The sequence below is a fragment of the Anabrus simplex genome, chromosome 4 (genome assembly GCF_040414725.1).
Source record: "Anabrus simplex isolate iqAnaSimp1 chromosome 4, ASM4041472v1, whole genome shotgun sequence".
In the NCBI taxonomy this organism is placed as follows: Eukaryota; Metazoa; Arthropoda; class Insecta; order Orthoptera; family Tettigoniidae; genus Anabrus; species Anabrus simplex.
Genome location: NC_090268.1, coordinates 439,521,616 through 439,540,589, shown reverse-complemented (window position 1 = coordinate 439,540,589; position 18,974 = coordinate 439,521,616). Strand labels below are relative to the sequence as shown.

The window sequence follows — 18,974 nt, the reverse complement described above, 5'->3', positions numbered from 1 at the left end:
TAAAACCTACCCAAGGACAGGTGGATTCTAAATATAAAGTTTGTTAGAAATATGTACAGTAGTTTTCAAGTTATAAGAACTCAAACAGACAAACAGACACCAAAGCTAATAAAAAATGCAGATGGTTGTTATTACATCTGAAACGGGTAGCTGGACGAAAATGTCCCCAAAATAGGCAATCTACAGACACGCAGTCAATACGATGTTATTTATATAGGCAATTAATTTCACCTATAATAACTTCTCTAATGAAGTTGAAGCCAGGAAGTGCGTCCGGCCGTATAATTTCATCGCACCTTATTTCAGACTTTGCATCAGGAAACTGGACTAAGCAGTAGACGTACATTATTCCCTTCATTAACAGAGGATGCCAGCAAAAAGAATACAATCTTGATTTCTGATAGTTTTCTCTATCAAAACACGAACACAACTTTACCAAGTACCCTGCCGACTAGCCTGCATTACTTGAAGTAGAACAAATCATCCTCGATAAATGACATATCATGATGGAAATAGCTGGTGTCCTCTCCACCCTGGAAGGACTTTTCACTCCTGCGCACATCAGCAAGATTGAAGCAGCAAGAAGCATCAAGGGAAATGCCCACCCATATAAAATTAATTATATAAACTATGGCTCTTTTTCAAATTATGAAGAGATTCCTGCTAATTATGCATATATGAGATCTGGCAAAGGTTTAGGGAATCCTACAATTGATTATGTTAGAGCAATGCCCTACCAAGTTTGAAATGCGTTGTACAATGTAAGGCACTCCACAGCGATCGAAGATGGTACGTTTGCCACCGAAATCTTCGTACTGGTATACTATGAAGACTGAAAAAATCAAAATTTGGTAGTCTGCGAAGTCTGAAACTATTCGTAAAATCGTAAAATGTAATATGTTATTTATTACAGTCTTTAGCATGTGAGTTGGAATGTGTCAGTGTGGACAAAGAATTAGTCACCCTAGTGCTCACACAGAGATGGATCGTTTAGCCTGTTCAGATGGCGCAGCGAACGAGTCCTGCGCTCAACCTCACACGCATTGTCTCTTAAGTGAGCATAAGGCAGTCGCGATCAGTGAGACTTCGATGTATCAAGCGGACAGTCAACGTCAACCTGGTAAATGTAAGGATGTGACAGCGTGGCGCAAATGGCAATCATGTTTTGCCGTGCCCCTGGAATTTTTGGTGTTTCGGATCTGACTGTTCAACGTGTCTACAAGCAGTCATGTAACACACGCGGCCGTGAAACACGATGTCAGAATTGTGGTCGGAAAATTATTCCGACTGAGAGGGAGCAGAGACGCGTTTCACAGCTTATCAATAAAAATCGTTTCCAAACCCGACAGAAATTGCTTCACGCAGTGAATCGAGGTCCATCCCAAGCTCTTAGCGAGAGAACATTTCAATGGGAACTGCATGCAATGAACATTTGGAGTCGGTCACATCGCGAGAAGCCGTTGCTCACATAAAGCTGCAAGTCTCCATGGACTAGAAATCATCGAACGTTGACAGTAGCTGACTGGAAGAATGTAATGTGGTCAGACGAATCACGTTTTCGACTGTATTCCGATGACGCACGTCGTCGAATGTACCGAAGGCCAAACGAAGCATTTTGTCCTGCATAAATCAGTTTCAAGCCGGAGGTGGGTTTGTGATGTTTTGAAGGTGTTTTTCGTACCACGGGTTGGGTCCGCTCACTGAGGTGAGCCAGCCTGTTTATTTAAACATTCTTGATGATCAGGTGCTGCATTTCAGTCAACATCTGCATGATCATTATGCTTTTGACACCCCGAATGTTCAAGATGACAACAGAAAAAAGTTCATCGGGCTGGACGCATATGTGACTGGTTTTTATGAACACCCTCACTCTGTTAATTCTCGATTCGCCTGCAAAATACCTGACTTGAATCCCATCGGAAGTCTATGGGACATGTTGGAACAGCAGGTAAAACGCCGACTTCAGCATCCCCGCGATTTGGTGGAACTGTGCGATCAAATCCTCAGCGAGTGCCTTCACCTGCACAACCTTGAGGACTAAATTTCTAACCGAATCCAGTCGCTTATTGAGTCCAGAGGCGAAGTTACGCGGTATTACAATTGGCTTTACGTCGCACCGACACAGATAAGTCTCATGGCGACGATGGCACAGGAAAGGGCTAGGAGTGGAAAGAAAGCGGCCGTGGGCTTATTTACGGTACAGCCCCAGCATTTGCCTGGTGTGAAAATGGGAAACCACGGAAAACCATCTTCAGGGCTGTCAACAGTGGGGTTTGAACCCACTGCCTCCCGGATGCAAGCTGACAGCTGCGCGGCCCTAACTGCATGGCCAACTCGCTCGGTACACGGTATTAAATTATGCTACTAGTTATTTCTCAAGGGGTAACTTCTTTTCTGTCCGGTGAGCTTAGTAAACATGTGTAGGGTACTATTATTCAATGGAGTTTCGAGGCTGTTGCTGCTTTGTACAGGCGGGTTGTAACTGGTCGAAATTTTGAATATTCTGTGTAACATATGAACTGATATAACATGGTGTTATTAGTGTGTTTGCTTTGAGATCAAAATTAGTTTCGTTGGGATTTGTTGTGTTTGTAATTTTTTACATTTTTAAGTAATAAAATATTCAGTGTTCGTTTTCAGTTGCTCTGCGAATACATAAATGCCTGGATAATTAATATGGAGGCAGTACGCGCTTTGAATTTGTATCGTATTATGTTCAAAGACTTCCGTGAATTAAAAAGTTTGCTCCAAACTTTATTGCTACAGTATATAAATGTATTTGTAATTAAAGTGCATATTCCCCATGTACCGAAAGTATATTTTCTGTTTGTATAACGACAAACATAATGAAAATGTATTTACATATAAGACAAGAGGCGGAAAAGGCAGTGTGAGAAATGGTCGCAAGTAAATATGGTATATTGTGCTGTAGCAAAGTACAGTACACCAGTAATGTGACCTATGTTCCCGTGTTGGTGAAAATGAAAGGGATTGCGTGATGTTATCGCAACGGAGGGATTACTAGCACTGCTGCCTACAGACAAATAAGGCCATAAGTAACCTTTTCTGAAAAATTAAAATCAATTTTTTAGCACAATGACCAATTGAAATATCTAACAATTTTATGCAGCCGGCCCTGCGATGTAGGGGTAGCGTGCCTGCCTATTACCCGGAGGCCATGGATTCGATTCTCGGCCAGGTCGGAGACTTTTACCTTGATGTGAGGGCTGGTTCGAGTTCTACCCAGCCTACGTGATTTCAATTGAGGAGCTATCTGACGGTGAGATAGCGGCTCCGACCTAAGATGCCAAGAATGAAGAACGAGAGGATTCGTCGTAGTGACCACACGACCCCTCGTAATCCGCAGGCATCTGGGCTGAGCAGCGGTCGCTTGGTAGGCCAAGGCCCTTCAGGGCTGTTCTGCCATGAGGTTTGTTTATTTTTAAAGATTTTGTGCACATATATTCTGAGCGAAGTGGTGTACACCATTCACTTTCAGAAATCAAACAACTTCTTCTGTCTTCTGGGTTTCATCTGGAGAAACAAGATGTAAGTCTGAATGTAGATCATCTAGGAATGCACCTCCCAAACTGGGGACGTTAGCCATAGACAAAAATTTGATGGAGATCATTTATGGTTGTTGATACCGTTCCTAATATCATATATGAAAACCAAACAAGTACATAAGGTCAACAGAGTTTCATTTTATGACGACCAGCTGATGAAACTTTATTTATTCCACAGTATCATATATTCGCTAAGTCTGCCGCAATAGCAGCTGAGCTTTTACCCGAACGGTGAATTGCTCATTCTATTTTTAAAATACCATTGACTCTGAGCGGTGATTTCACGCTCACTTTAAAGCCAGACACTCCTGAAGCAAAAGACCTCTTAAATACAAAATTCATCAATGAAGTTCCAATGATGCATGTGCATACATTTTTAGCTGTTGCTGTAGAGAGACTTCTCACAGATCAAACGTAATGTGTTGGAATAGGCGTATGTAATGGAAAAGTAATCTTAATTGGCGGAGATTTACTACAAATCTGCCTGTAATAATGGGAGTCTAATATCGGGGTCGGAAGAGAACAGGAGTTGAGCAAGGAAGATCGGATAGGATAGATGAACTAAGATTCTTGTCCATTAATAATAATAATTAATAATAATAAATCTCACTCGCAATGGAAATGAAAGAGACACATTAAAAGGGAGGGTGAGGAGGATGGAGATAGTTTTCAGACTATGTCATGACATGTTCAAGTCTAAGTCCACTTCCATTCAAGACGTATTAAGACATTACTGTACAGTGGCTAGAACGGAGCAGAAACACTGATAACGGGGACAGACTCAGACCTTAAGGAAATAGAAAGGAACTTCCTAGTAAAAATCTTGGGTCCAAAGAAGTTGCAGAATGACCAATATACTTTCTGGTTAAGATCAAATTAGGAACTCTATAAAACCATTAGAAAAATTACGACGACGATGGGGAAAAGTAGACTGACATCTTATGGACACGTTAAAAGGATTAATCAAGAGAGGTTTGCAAAAAAATACTACTTCTACAAGAAATGTGGAAATCACACCGTGGGTGGCTTACACGGGTGCACAAAGACCTAGCAGAAGTGGATGTCGAGGAGGAAGAGATAGAGTACAGAACAACATTCAGGAAAGAAGGTTGCTGGATAAGCTACTGAGCAAGCCACGAATCATGTCGGCGGAAGAAAGAGAAAGGAGAAACCAAAGAGTTAAAAACCTTTGGCGAGAGTGAAGAGAGAAGAGCGTGCCAAAAGGGCAGGAAGACTGTGTAAACGTGGCCCACAGACGGCCGTATTGAATAATAATAATAAATTATTGTTCTGGGCTAAGTGGCTCAGCCGGTTGAGGCGCTGGCCTTCTGACCTCAATTTGGCAGGTTCGATCCTGGTCCAGTTTATTGGTATTTCTAGGTGCTCAAATAATTAAGCTTCGTGTTGGTAGATTTACTGGCTCGTAAAATAATTCCACCGGTAATAAATTCCGGCACCTCGACGTCTCCTGAAATCAGTAAAGTAGTTTACTGGATGTAGAAATGAATAGCATTAATGTTAATTGAAACCAGAATATCTAATTACGAGCGAGTGCCTAGTACTGAATTAGAGATTTGATAAGTTTGAACTATCCGAAAACAACCATTGGAAAAATCCTGCTTCCAAGAATATCAAGAGTATTGTGTAAATTAAGAAATAAATCTGTCAGATCATAGAAATACAGGGTGTATAGTAATTAATAGCACAAACTTGAACAGCTGTAAGTATACGATACTAGAAATAAAAAAAGCCTCAGTAAAAATGGACCCTTGTACCCAGAAGCAGGTAAACCTGGAAGATGTTGTCGCAGAAACCGAAAGCTATTCCGTCCAATGAGGCCTAATTGTATCGATAATTATACATTCCATGAGAACCGACACTCCGGTTAACACGATTGAAGAACTGGAATAGAGACTTGTAAATGTTTGTCAATAATTTAAAAATGATGCAGGCGTGTTTGAAAGAATTCGAAACTCAATGCGGCGACGAGTACTGGTCTGCATCAGCGTACAAGGACGACACTTTGAACACTTCCTTTAACTACGGGTAAGTAAACTGTACAGTCACTGTAACAAGTAAGACAATTTTCTTGTTCGTTAAAAACAATTGTACTTCTACTAAAGTAACTAATACATTTGCTTAACCGTCATCAGCTCACGCAGGCGACTGATTGGCCACATTTTGGTTTTATATCGCACATTTCTTTCGAGAGAGATGAGAAAGGCCTCGGAGGGGCAGGCACTCCTTAATTAGTCAACTCGTCGCTAGACCGAGTTCGATTTCAGCCCGCCCACCCCTCCCTAAAATCTCAGAACAGCCCGAAAGCTGAGGCCTATCTGCCGTCTTGCGAGCGGAAGCGACAATCATTTCGCATCTATCAACATAAGATGTAAGACAATATTTATTAATTTTTGCTAGTACTTCGGAATTATATTCATATTTTGGTAAACTATTGTGGTTTAAACCTTTTCCTTTTTTTTTTTTGTTGAAATGTAGCTTCTCTTTCTTGCCAGAAAATACCAACGATGAGTTTACCAACACTTTTGGTCAGGGATCAAAGATACAGCGATTCTGAAAGATATTATTCGAATGCTCGAGGATCTGGGGAAGGTAGAAGATGAAGTTACAGTTCTAGATTTGTACTAATATTTTTAAAGACAAAATGAAAAAATGTAAACACAAAGACTTTATCCTCTTTTCTATTGTATATATGTTTTTTCTATATAAACCTACTTTTTGGGTGAAATAATAAAGGAAAAGTAAACTTTGTTAGTCGAAGTCAGTGCTTCATCGAAAGCAAGCACGTGACCTGAAAATGTGTTATCATTTTACTAGTCAGAAGATAAGGAGAAATAGATTCATTTTGAAAATTCCTGCGGTGTACGTAATAAATATTTTTGTGAATCATTTAGTAAATATTTTTGGTCAAAGTTATGCTTGTGAAGTTTTGTCAGAATTTCAGCTCTGATTGTTTTGAAGCGATGCGCGTGAAGTGGAGACATTTTAATGAAAATGATCAGACATGATGGACTTCCAAATTGCCGCCCGCGCGAGCGCGAATGCGACGCCAGGCCATGCGAGCGGATGAAAGTTAACGTTGTATTGGTACCTTTCCTAACCAGGATGACGCCTACACACAATTAAGTTAGGGGCCGATGACCTTAGACGTTAGGCCCCTTTAAAGAACAAGCATTATCATCAGCATCACAATAAAGCCAGTGCTGGCGTGTAACCACAAATTATAAATGATCTCACAAATGTCTCGTTTCCGGACCCATGTATACTAAGACACTTTTGCTTCTAGTATCGCGTACTTACAGCTGTTTCAATCTTCTCTGTTAATTATGATACACCTTGCCTAACGGGAATAATAATATCACGTGCAACTTCGAGCCTCGTGATCACCTGCCAACAGTGCAATTTTTCAGGTCCTATTGGAGATTATACTTACCGAACGGGAAATGTACCAATAACATGATGATAATCTGCCTGGTGGTAAAACACTTGACTGCCTCACGCACCGGTGTGTCTGAGGTGGAATCGAAAGAAGGCTCATCATTGTAAAAACGTCGAGATGAATTTAAAATTCCCTTTGTAACGTGCGGCTGCTCATTATTATGATAATCTTTACTCACTGGAGCTGGTGAATAATGTAGTACCTTGTGACACTCGGAGAGCGTAAGAAGAAGTTCTGCGGTGAAACACCAGCTTTAAAACTGAAGATCCCCAATTCACTGCCGTCACATGAGAACAGGCCAGACAAGCAATACCACGATGATTAAGATCAAGACCTATTGAAGTATCCTGAGGATAAGATGATGATAATAATAATAAAAAATAATAATATTTATGTATATATTAAAAAGAGTTTACTAAAGGGAGGTTTGGCAAATACATCCGTCCGTTCTACTGGACCGATATGCTTCATTTCTGTTTTCTTCTCTCCGGAATAACTTGCCGGTGAATCATGAGACATTGATAGGTCCTTAAGTTCAGCCAACTTTGAGTAATCATAGAATCAAATCATTAAATGACTAGCAGAAGTACCCGTTCCTCGTACGGGTTATCAGAAACTGGCTTTAGTTACTCATACTACCGGTGTTACTGAGTTCATTAGATATTTATATCACTGGTGTATTTACTTAAGTACGTAGAAATTATTTGTCATGTTTGGAATTATATTGTACTTTCTTCTCCTTTTCTTCATGGGGGCCTCTAAATTGGACATTCGGCACCTTACTTCCTCTCATAAATTCAAATCTGCCTGCAGAAAGTTTTTCCTGGGAACATAAAACTGAGTTGTGTGAGTCATTGTGTGTATGTTGTGTGAATGGGTTTTCTTCATTTATTATTATTATTATTATTTTATTATTATTATTATTATTATTATTATTATTATTATTATTATTATTATTATTATTATTATTATTATTATTATTATTATTATTATTATTATTATTATTTATTAGTATTGTCACATTAATTGCTGTACTGATATGTAGGCCTAACTTAGTCTTAGAATTATATGTCCGTAGTATTATTTCTTTTTAGAATTTCTATGTCCTTTTATGTTTACATTTTTAAATTTTGTTTATAGTGGTTAAGTGTAAGAGAGGGCCGTGAGCCCTAACTTCGCCACAAATGTAAGTCAGGAATAAATAAATAAATAAATAAATAAATAAATAAATAAATAAATAAATAAATAAATAAATAAATAAATAAATAAATAAATAAATAAATAAATAAATAAATAAATAAATAAATAAATAAATATCAGTTCCTTATCAGAGTTGACCTCGAAGATCTTTTGCTACCATGTTTTTCCTTCATTTCCACCTAGATATACCTGCTCCCTTCCCAAAGCTTCAGGTTTAGTGTAAGTATACTTCCGCTAGATAGTACCACAAATATAAATATTATTGAATGTATTTGTTTGATCTGACATTTCGTAACTATTACAAATGATCAAGGAAATACGCGATGTATAAAAGAAACTACTATAATTATCGATAATTATAATTATTCTCAGGGCTTGTCACTCATGTCGCACATCATATAATGAATCTGAGTATAAATGTTGTGAAATTTTTTCAAGTCATGGGCGCACCATATTGACAATTGTGTACAGTAAATAGGTTGTTTTCATGGTTACAATAATCGTAAAAGTGGACCAAAATATCAGCACTAATAACATCGGTGATACTACTACTCCATGATTTCATAGAAAATGATTTAAACTATAGGTAACAGACTCCGTAAAATGCTGAAACCTAAGCCAGTATGTAAAAACGGAGACCCGTCGGCAACCGCTGGTCGCTGTATTACGGAGATCTCCTGGGCTATTATTTTTATACTTCACTCGCTTTCCATCCCCGCCCAAAGGAGTGCTATGAGCGTCTTACACAACAATTTATTTTTCCAGATAGTCAGTCATATGTGTATCAGTTTTGGTTGGCAGCTATGCCCAAACGTAGATGCATAATCTAGCTGCTGTAGAATCCTGGAGCTGACGTTGCCATGGTTACGGCCGTTCGTTCCTTTATCCGATTTCTAGAGCAGGGAGAGTGTGGCTCCAATTTCTCCATAACGGTTGGTCTTAGGGCCTTAAAACATGGTTTTCGGACCCAAAGGGCTTACCGAGTTTTGTTCTTTGCGTCAAGGGGCTTAAAATGATCTTTGTCTCGTCCTTGTACGACAAATTCGACTTCGCCTATTATTTTAATAATTTTATATCTCCCACGTCGCCCCCTCGAATTGTTTTGAAAATAAAATACATCCCATGTTGCTCAGTGGCAATGTAGCTTTCCATAGGTGAAGTAATTTTTGAAATCGGTTCAGTAGTTTTTGAGTCTATCCGTTACAAACAAATATACAAATATTTCCTCTTTATAAAATTAGTATAGAAGTATAGATTACATCCCTACACAAACGGTTGCAGTATAACAGGGTCAAATCCACATGTGCGACACAGTTCGCACCCGCAGAAGAAGATACTCATTTTAAAAATTCACCCTCTTTTTTATTCTTTTCGCCCCCTTAAGTGGATTCTTCAAAAAGAGTGTGTTAATTTTTATAGGAGATTCCAATTACCTATTTTAAAGTCTGTAACATCTCTTTTTTTTTTTAGATATATGTATCCTCATATAAATAATTGAACTCCTTCCTTACTTCTTTTCACCACCCCCCCCCCCCATTTTCACCCTTAAGTGGATTTTCTGAAAACTAATATTTGTGTTCTTTTATTTTTAAAGTGGATTCCAAATATCAATTTTCATATCTGTAACATGTTAGGTTTTTGTAATATATTGCAGAAAATTTCGCTGCTGTAGAATCCTGGAGCTGACGTTAGAAAGCTAAAACTTGAAATTCAGGAGGACAAATTGGGGCAAATGTTCGTTTATAGGACGGGGAGTTAGGTTTGGAATAATTTACAGAGATATTCAATAAATTTCCTCATTCTGGGCAGTTCTGTGCAAGATAAGGTAAACAACAGATAGGGAATCTGCAAACTGGGTGACTGGCCTAGATGCAAGTCAGTGCTGATTGATTGATTGATTGATTGATTGATTGATTGATTGATTGATTGATTGATTGATTGATTGATTGATTGATTGATTGCTTGATTGCTTGCTTGCTTGCTTGCTTGCTTGCTTGCTTGATTGATTGATTGATTGATTGATTGATTGATTGATTGATTGATTGATTGATTGATTGCATAAAAATCGTATAAGTGGCACTAAAAGTATGATTGGTTGTTTACAAGGAATATACAGTGCACACGCTTCTTTCTAACACCGAATTCACGGAACGCGTCCACTAAGCTGAGCCCTGCTGTTCTCTATCGTTCAGTGTGGACAGATGATTCGGTTCGCAACTACTGTCACCATTAAAAAGTATGTCAATGCATGTACAATCAGTCTGGCAGTTCAGTTCTAACTTTACCAATCATGAAAGCTTAGCTATCTCGACGAGTTCGATTAAATAGAAAGATTTGTTAAGAAATAATCTATCATTTTCCAGTATTGATTCAGTTAATATTAACAGTCCGTCGAAACACCATAACATTCTATCAAATCACTTTTAAAGATGCGTATACAGAGTGGTCAGACCCAACGTAAACCGGACATATGAGCATTACAGTTTAGGACATACTGATAAACAATTGGAAAGTAAAACCTCCATGTGTCGCACCTTTGTCATGTTATGAACTGCTGAAGTTGGGCATTCAGATCGCTTCGCGAGCGACTTCAAATGAACTATGCGAGACGGAGTTGCGAAATCTCAATATGGCTTATGACTGGCGCCAATAGAAGAAATGAACTTCTCCAGGGGAGGGACTTGAACAAGGACCTCGCTGTTGATAGGCTCACCCCATTTCAAGCACGCTAGGGTGGCACGGTGTGCAGTGTTTGATGCTCACTTCTCGGCATGGCCCTCAAGCCACTTGCAGATTTAGCAACACTGCCTCGTAGAGACCATTTGAATTCGCCCGCAAAGCGATCTAATTAGCTAACATACGCAGCTTCGCTGTAACGCTCATAAACTCGGTTCACGTTGTTACCTACCACCCTGTATATGAGGAGTGACTCTTCGAAAGGTGCTATTTCCACTTCCAGAACGTTAAGTCAGCATTTCGTCCACATACAGTACAGTAGTTGCCTTGAAGTTAGTCCTTAACGCGATCGTTCTCTGTGCCACTTATTTTACACTAGCAAATGAGCCCGTGTTTCGCTGCGGTATTCTATACTGTACACGGATTTCTACTCAAATTACTGTACACATGGTGATTGGGATTTTATTAAATTGCATGTACCTTAGCGTTATCGAAGAAACGCCATGGGGTGGTCCCCATAAGTTCTTTCCCGTGTAAGGAGCCATTTGTGGAGTTGTAATGATAACGGCAAGCTCACATGCCGACTGCCATTCACAGTTGAGTTGGGAAGTATCATGATAATGGCAGGCCCCCTTACTTACTGCCGGTCACAATGGATCTGGGCAGTTTTCATTTAAATAACAGGCCGCCTTTTCTACTTCCAGACACATTCCTGTTAAAGACCTTTCATTAAATGACAGGAAATTTCCCTACCGCCAGTCAAAATTGAGTTATGCTGTTATAATTATAATGGCAGGCCCCATTACTTACTGCCAGTTACAATCGAGTTGGTGAGTTTCTATTATAATAGCAGGCCACTTTGCCTAACGCGAGTCACATTTTAAATGGGTAAAATTGTTTATAATGGCGGGCAACCTTGCCCACTGCTTGACACGATTGGGTATGAGAGATTTGAACAAAATTACATTCTCAGTTGCCTCCTGCTAGTCAAGCCGACAAGGTAAACATTCATTAAAATGGTCCTTACTAATGCAAACAACACAGGAGTTGGAGAAGGACCCCATTCCTACTGCCAGTCAAAGTAGTTGTGAGGAGAACTGATTACAACAGGAGACCCGTCCTGCTGACGGCCACTATCAAAGTATTAATAATAATGAAAGTCACACCCTTTCTAGATGGCTACAAATCGACTTCAATGAATACAGATCCATATCATTTACAGATTAACCACTGCTTAATGGTGTGTCATATCAACAAACAGTTTGCGCCATCAGGCGCCCCATTTACCTTTATATGTGTTTGGTCCTGAGACATTTTCTCCTGTCTCCCATATTAATGGGTTAGGTTGAGTTCAAACATTTGAATAGGGTGAAAATTCGGTACACTTTTAACACTTTACATTACTTTTGGCATACTTAAGCATAAGATAGAATCATGAAAATTGGTTCACACGTCCACCCGTCGTGGCAATGTGCGTACCAAATTTGAAGGCTCTATATTTCCTTATGATTGAGTCAAACAATGAAATATACGTGTAAAACTCACAAAATTTACGCAAAAATGGAGAAATATAGCCAAATCTAACGTATAAGGGAGAGACATGCGAGAAAATGCCACAGGACCACAGTTTCAGATCACTCCAAATTGAACTAAGATTGTGCCCTCCGTTTTGTGATACGATTTAGCGTTTAGCCACCAAATACCTCGAAAGGAATGTCTGCACATTCATTAAATTTGCCTCCATATTTCGATTTCTTTCGGGGGTAAAATGTGAAAAATTTAAACATCTTGGAATTTTTCTGTCGGTTACAGCCTAGAAGGTGTAATTTCGCTAAATTTCAATTTTCTAGCTCATATGGAAGATTGTGCCACCATCTTGATTTTGGAGGAAGGGGGGAAATATTAGGAATTTTCTGAACATTTTTAAGCTCACAAAAACTATAGGTTGTTACTTTGGATAAATTATACAACTGCGTTCTTATGCTGAGTCGAAAATTTCAAGCCTTCAGCGCGTCCCCTTCAGGGAATTTGAGAAATTGTCGGTTATTTTAGGGATCCTGAGGTCATCAGCTTCTCTGGTAACACGTTTCGAATTTCTGACTTTTCTGGAAGTGCCTCATTAATTCACGTCGATTTTCATTTTATAGCTTTATACATAGATAGCTCCAGACCGACTTGCTTTTATATATAGCGAGATTTATTGCCCTGTTTCTACAACTTTCTTAACGCAGAAATATCAACATTTGAAGAGACACTCCTCATAGGTGCAACACAGTTTACATTGCGTAAACTCACCAATGACTGTCAGTTGGTTTCAATATAGTAGTACAATTACTTTGATATGATCAACAAGAATACGTGTGTTGATCATTTTTACAGATTCCACTGTAGGTAAGTAGGTAACAGTAGGTGACGATAGGTAATAACCTGATGGTGACTGTAATCATAACAAGAACTATTTATTTACGACAAAGTAAGCGCTACTGTTCTCAGAATTGCATAAGTGACATAATGCACCGTAATACAAGTATTAAGTAATGGACTTAATTAAGTTCTTTCTCAGCTCGACCCAAGTTGTTCACACTAGATCGCTGCACACTTGGAAAGAAACTCCTCCACGTAATGCAGTTCTTAATTCTCTGTGGGAGTCCGGCAATAGACGCAGGAAATGAACGGTTGTACACTCAGGAGTGATTTATGGGTACAGTAAGTGAGGATCTTGAATTGATGAGTGTAGGATGGCTAAATAAGTTCGTAGGGAAGATATTGCAACGTTGCTTTATTCAAAAGTTGGAGAATGAGTGTAGCATGGGCGTGGTCGGTACTGTTCTGCAATAATTAGCAATGAAGGGTATAGCCTATGTAGAAACGGTACAAACACGGAACCTTGTGGGACCCTTATTCTTCAAACTAGTGGATTATCATGAGTTGTATACTTTAATGAAGGGAGAAAAGAGTGGAAATATTACTTCACTTCTATGGCTTCCGTGTGCGTCTGTGAAAATCATCCGCTAACACAATATTAAAAGAGCAGACATTTACAATGATATTATAACATTCAGAACAGATATAATCATTGCCTGTCCTGTATTTGTCGCTTGAGTCGTAATTGGATTAATTATGAGAAAATTCTCACTGACGCGAGTGTTGATTTGGTTCAAATTAGTGTTCGTTAGCTCAATAACGATATCAATATCCTGACTTTTAAATAGGTTGTAAATTGCTAGGTTGCCTGCATGGACGAGTTCTGTACTGTTTTAAAATAATTAAAAATGCCGTTAACGCAATGAAAAAATAGGAGTGGTACAGGTAGAGAAACCTGTGGGATGCATATTGTTCTAGTCTTTCACTGTGATATTGTTCGAATCGTTGGCTGAACGGTTAGCGTACTGGCCTTCGGTTCAGAGGGTTGCGGGTTCGATTCCAGGCCGGGTCGGGGATTTTAACCATAATTGGTTAATTCCAATGGCCCGGGGGCTGGGTGTATGTGCTGTCTTCATCATCATTTAATCCTCATCACGACACGTAGGTCGCCTACAGGCGTCAAATAGAAAGACCTGCACCTGGCGAGCCGAACCCGTCCTGGGATATTCCGGCACTAAAAGCCATACGACATTTCATTTCATACTGTGATATTTTATGGTTCAAAACTGCACAATCACGTTCAGTGTGTGAGATATTAGGAGAAGAATCTCAGTGCGCATTGACTGAGATGAAGTCCTTGCAAATTAGATAAGAAGATTCCAATATTAACAATGTTAAATCCACGGGTAAAATATAAGAGGGACATAAGGTTTATTTTCGTTCGTCCATGTCTTCTGTGTTATGTATAGTTATAATCAGGATTATTTCTGTGTGTACGTGGATATCTCTTAATTTTGTGAAATATCAGCATTGCCCCTCACAAGCCACTAGTAGCAGCCTAATGGGTTGTTTGTTTTAATTTTCCGAACAAGTTTTAATGTACCTTACGGGGTTTGTATGATAACGTACGCCATTGGCTATCGAGCATGTTGGGTATACGCTATCGATTGTTGCTAACAGGCATTACGCTAACAAAGCTAATATTAGGCCCCACGCTCCACACCCCAAGCGATACATATCACTCTAATGTGTTGATAATAAACCTCACCCTTCTCAGCGAGATTTTCCCCTTTTGTGAAACGCACCCTATTTTTAAAATTGGAGAGCCACTTGATAGATGAGTAAGTAACGAGAGTAATGAGCGAGTTTTAGAGTAAATGTTTACTCAATTGGAAAGTAAATCGCAGTCTATTCAGTAATAATAATAATAATAATAATAATAATAATAATAATAATAATAATAATAATAATAATAATAATAATAATAATAATAATAATGATAATAATAATTGTTACCGTGGTTGGTGGATCAGCAGACGTGAAAGAAGGTGCCGGGAAGAATCGGTCTAATTACAGAATCAGAATTTAAAATTTCAAATAAAAGTTATATTTTTGAATTTTTAACAATCAATCAACGACAAAACCTTAACAACAATTCGCTTTGTGAAATAACAATTTGGAAACAAGACTAGAAAGATCCAAGATTCCAGAACTTTAACACTCTCGGGCTACACACCCCTAGTTTTACAAAAGCACAATTTGTTCAAAGGGACAGAAAACCCCTACCACATGGAGCACTTGCTCCCAACTTTTAACCTCAAGCCCCCCAGAAGCTTGCTTACAATACCAGAAAAGAGCAGACGCGCTCTCAGTTTTTCAAGCCTATTTAAGGCAATGTCAGACTTTACAATTAATTGCCATCAAGGCACAACTTACAACAATGACACGGGGGTATCTAGTACCCAATCTACTGGGCCTTAGCACGAAAAGAGCAGGTTAAGTAAATGGCCCGGAATACCAAAAAGAATGGAGGCGGTACTTGCACTCTTAAATACATATTTTAAAACCTAAAAGGCACTAGGCCGATGAAACAGGGGCTATTCCCAAACTATGGAGGTGACTCGTATAAGGAAGAAATTTAAAACATTAAGGAAAAGAAGAAAATCAGTTACCAAAACGTAATCACCTCAAACCAAAATGAATGGGAGCTCGAGAGGGTAAATCACTTTCTATCCCCGAATTACAGTTACAGATTTAAGTAAGATTTTACATAAGCCTGCCAAAAATTACATATTTAGGAAATGAGGTTATATTGTAAAAGGTTTCGGACCTTTCCCGCAGGTTAAACTGCTGAGCTAGCAAGAAATAAATATGTTAAATGGCCATTACCTTACTGAAGACCTGCTCTCGGATGAAAGAGGCGTTTCCCGCCTCCTGCTACACGTCCATACACTAGGTTAGATGTTAATCAAGTGGCCAAGAGACGTGAAAATCCGCAGTTTATAAACCCTCGGGGTAAGTTCGAAACCATTCATGAATAATAAAGCCACAACCTCTCACTTTTATTGGTTAGTTTAAAGTTACACACCAAAACGAAGAAGAAGCCAGTGATTGGTTAGAAATTAATTACAGAAATTCTGGATTGGCTTAATTCAATTCAAAATTGGCGGAATGAAAGATAAATATTGCCAACCCACAACTGAATGAACGAAATTTAGTAAAGAACAAACTTATGAATACAAGATTCCTTCAAACGAATTTCCTTTATTTCGCACCAGGGTGCATGATCATAGCTTTTTCGGCAGTGACATCTATGAGAGAATGTCCAAACTTCTTGATAAATAGTAAACAAAAACAAGTCGAAATTCACACAGTGACATCTTCAGAGGAAAAATTTAAGTTGGTCCATTTTCAAGTTCACTGTTTATCCTGTAGTGGAGTACTTTAAGGCGGAAGATTAAACGTGCGGCGTAGAGGTGTACCACCCGGTACAATAATAATAATAATAATAATAATAATAATAATAATAATAATAATAATAATAATAATAATAATAATAATAATAATAATAATAATAATAATAATAATAATCATATGGCCTCAGCTACCTTGTGAAGACATTTCAATTTGACGCCATCTGGCTGTCTGATAGTCAATTTCGACTACTCTAGGGCCACTAGATGGCAGACGGAGTAAATTGAAACTCTCTTGGGCGTCTATGGCTGAGAATTAATGAATTTTTCGTGTAAACACCAAATGTGTCACCAGAGGTCTTTTACATGTCGAGATCGTACGACATGGAGTGTCGAATGGACTTTTTTCCGCCCTTCAAACATCCGACTACCTCTGCCGGGTTTGAACCCGCTATCTTGGGATCCGGAGGCTGACACTCTACCACTGATCCACAGAGGCAGCTTGTCTTTACGGTATTAAATGAAAATCATTTTTAAACAAACGGTCACCAAAGACGGAGCAATGTGTACCTCATCCTCACAAATATATTGTCATTAATGGAAATAAAACGTCAACAATTCGTAGTATACTAAAAAATAATGTGAATTCTAATGACTTTGGAAGTAGTTAAATAAAGATTCTTGAAAGCCGCTCTAGGTGTTTCGAAACACACAAAGTCGAGGCTAGTCTACGAGCTCGCGAGAGAACCGTTCTTTATAGAAGAACTGCGTATGAGACTCCCATCTACCGACAGCTTGAATAAACTGCTCCTTGAAAGAAAAAAGAAACGAAGAGAAATTTGGCTGGACTTCTACACTACAGAAGCCATGGTAAATAGATCCTGGGTCAACAAGAATCAAGATCTACGACGCCTGGTGACCTCAATAGCTGTGCATGGGTAACACCACAAAGTATGCAGGAACAAGCGTTTTCACGATCCCGGGAATAACTGTATATGCGAGGGTTGCCATCAACCTTGTGATGGTTACCACATTACCACTTGTAAAAAACGAGTAATACCCCTGGTAGACTATTGTGCTTAATTAAAATGTGTACCATCAAAATGCGGGATAAAATGTGTCGCCGCAACTGGTGTAACTTATGTAACATATATACACAACTTGTGTGCATTTTTAAATAATAATGTGATTTATCAGTTTTACTCGAACTGAAATTCACGACTGGCCCGCTCGGACCGGCCACTCCCTCTAGCACTACTCTTATTTAATTGTACTCAGTTTGTATTCAGATTCTTGCTTATTCGCTGATCAAAAATCTTCTTCTTCCACCGCCTTTCTCACATTGGTGGGGTCGCGGTTGCGAACTGTATCAAACATGCGGTTCTGGCCCTGTTTCACGGCCGAATGCCCTTCCTTACGCCAACTAATCAAGACCATGGCTGACTCAGCAGTAGCATCTGCAGCATGCGCCCCTGCCTCGTCTCCTGACCATTGTTCGCCAAGAAGGGCAAAGCTTCCACATCGAAGAAGCCTCGCACTAAGCCCGATCATCCTAAAACATTAGAAATGATGGGCAGTGCCATCAAGAGCCTGAAGGAACGAGGTGGATCTTCCAATCAGGCTATCAAGAAGTACACCTCTGCTAACTACAAGGTGGTCTCTGAGAAGCTGACCCTTTTTATCAAGAAGTGCTTGAAATCTGCAGTGCCTTCCGGAGAGATGGTCTAGACGAAGGGGAAGGGGCTTCACGTTCCTTCAAGCTGACTTCGGCTGCCAAGTCAGTGTCGGCCAGCACAGCCCTCGTCAAGCGGTCCGCTGCCCCCAAGGAGAAGTACATCTCCAGGGCGGAGCCAAGGCTGCAGCCAAGAAAGCTATTTCTAAGCAACCCGCCGAGAAGAAGATGGTGGCTTCTTCTCCTAAACCCAAGCAGAAGGCTCCTTCCAAGGCTAAGAGCGCCGCCAAGGTACCCACTAAGAAATCTAATGCACCTACGCCTAAAAAGGCTGCAGCCAGAAGGAAGTGAGAAATTCTCATGGTATTATTTCCGTCTACATGCACTCTCGTTGGAGCAGAGGATGTAAAGACGGCTCTTATCAGGACCATTAATTTTATTCCTCCAGAGAGCATATTGTGTCGATCACTGCCCAAAGCGGGAACCCTGGTTTCTTCTGTCTCCCAAACACACTAGTTCGCTTCACAGCGGCGCGACTCATTGTTGGAATTTCATTATTATCATTCCTTCTTTCTTAATCTGTTTACCCTCCAGGGTTGGTTATTCCTTCGGACTCAGCGAGGGAT

The 18,974-nt window shown here is 39.5% G+C and overlaps 1 pseudogene; it reads left to right on the top strand.

The window, feature by feature from the left end:
• Positions 1-18,111: 18,111 nt before the first annotated feature.
• Positions 18,112-18,699, top strand: LOC136872323 (histone H1-like; annotated as a pseudogene).
• Positions 18,700-18,974: the final 275 nt, after the last annotated feature.